Here is a 2,396-nt window from a genome sequence, read left to right on the forward strand (position 1 = left end):
TTACAAAATCAGTGTCAAATACAATATTCAAGGGTTAGAAACAAGAATCAATTTTCATGATGTTTCTGTTGGATAAGGTGTGTAAGTCCATAACTTTATTTGGTATATACTTGACCCGACCCGGCATGGTCCATTTGGGTTGCACTTCACCCAAACTATTTGTATGGTTAAACCTTTGAGAATTGTATGTTTATGATTTGTTAATATATTATAAGTTACAATATATTAATATGAAATCATATTATTTAATTAGTATTGATCATAAATTAATTTAGAATTAATTTGGTGATCAAAAAGGTGACTAATTAAATATGGGCTCTTGTATTTATATAAGTGTGGGCTAATACTCATTTGGAATGGGCTTGGCATGCATGGGAGTCCATGGATAGTCCATGGAGCTTTTTTACCCATGGATCCTTGGAAAAGAAGATTCATGGGTATTAGGGTTTACATGGATGTAACCCTAATCCTCCACACTATATAAAGGAGCTTGTGATGCTTGAAATGGCACTAGTTGTGTGTGTGCAAGAAGGTGGCTGATTTCTAGAAGAAAACATACACTCTCATAGTTTTTCCAAGTTTGTAGTGATTTGTGATTTCCATTTGAGGCATCTACATTATTGGTGCTTGGCTCTCAAACTCCAAGGAATCAACTCACTATTGAAAAGGTATGTAATTCTTCTAGCTTTTATGTTTAAAGTACCCCATGCCATGCTAGATAGGTTATGAACCTTGGAAAAACAAATTTGCATGTATTCATAGTAAAACATAGATTCAAGGTTTCTAGGGTTGCATGTACACCATAGGAGTGTTAGGATGCTCAAAACCCTTCAGTGGTATCAGAGCCTAGGATTGTTTTCTTGAATACTTGATGCAAACTGTGAAAAAATCGAAAAATTGAGCTGTCTGGACAGTGGACTCGCCGAGTCCATGGGGGGACTCGACGAGTCCAAGCACAAACTCATCCTACTCGTCGAGTAGGTTCATGCACTCGACGAGTAGGAGGCTCTGACTGCAGTTTTCGACTTTTGTTGCTGGAAATAGACTAGAAACATTACCCTAAACTGTTTTGATGTTTTAAAACCTGTTTTAGATGGTGTAATGGTTGTGCTAATCCATTTACAATGGCCTATATCAAAATTCCATGTTTTATATGTGTTCATATGATTATTGAAATTTTGATATGATATTCATGTTCTTATGAGTTATTGTTAGATCATAGGAATTACTTGCTAAATTGTTTAATGATTAATTCTTGATCAATTATGTGTTTTAATGGAATCCATAATTTGTCCTCAAGTTATGGATTTCCAAATGTCACTTTCTTTAATTTTCATTTAAAACACATAAGTTACATAAAACTGAAGAGTCTTCACTTTTATGAACCATTAACTCATAAGTTATGAACTGAAAAGATTTGAATAGTTTCAAAACTTGCCCTCAAGTTTTGCAATTTGTAAAGTCACACACACTTTAATTCCAACCCTTAGGATATTAAAAGTTAAAATTCAACTCTTATACTATTATAAGATTAATGGTTAATAATTATATATATGTATAAGATCAAGTCGTTTTACCGTTAGTAGGCCTCATTCACGAAGCCGGTCTATAAGGGGGGTATAAGGTTGTTGCCTATAAAATGGCAGCTTAATGGGTGTCCATTCTCACCCACCGCTTCCTTGATCGGTGGAGGGTCGTTAGCCGAACGGGTAGGACAATGACTTTAAATTCTCATTAAAAGTATAATGATTATTATAAAGTAACTAAATGTTTTTATAAATTCCCAATCTTAGTTACATTAGGAAAATGTGAAAATGGTGCTAACCCATGAAATTCACACTTTGTACCTTACCAAGTCGTTGGTGGAGCGTGTGTAGTTAACCGGCACACTAACTTGGACTAGTAAGGATAACAAAGGGTGACTTAATGTTTATCATAGATCGGTGGAGCGCGTGTGGTTAACCAGCACATTGATTAGGTGATAATATTAAGAGTACCAAGTGAATTTGCATGGTTATTCACACCTTGTTTTGTGATCCTCGGCATCCCAGTCACAAAACCTGAAGGGCACAATCGAGATTGAAACATGCCATTGAAAAGTTCAATGAATCTCAAAAGAATCTAGGAATTTCAAAACCAATTAAACCTAATAATTCATTTCGTTTTCATGGTGGAAATTTGTGAATCGTCATTCACCTACATTCAAATATGTTATAGCTTAGATTACGGCATCCCTCTTCTAAGTTATAATATATTGTGTTGGGTCCTAGCCTTAATATTACATTTGGGTGTCTTATTAAGGACTCTATATATCTAATCTAAACTTGTCTTTCTTCTTTTCAGATGTCTTCCAACAATGCTTCGGGTTCTAACCCTACCGGCTCCTTCTCTCTCAT

Source organism: Lactuca virosa, chromosome 2 (genome assembly GCF_052849685.1).
Source record: "Lactuca virosa cultivar CGN04683 chromosome 2, Lactuca_virosa_CGN04683_v6, whole genome shotgun sequence".
Lineage (NCBI taxonomy): Eukaryota > Viridiplantae > Streptophyta > Magnoliopsida > Asterales > Asteraceae > Lactuca > Lactuca virosa.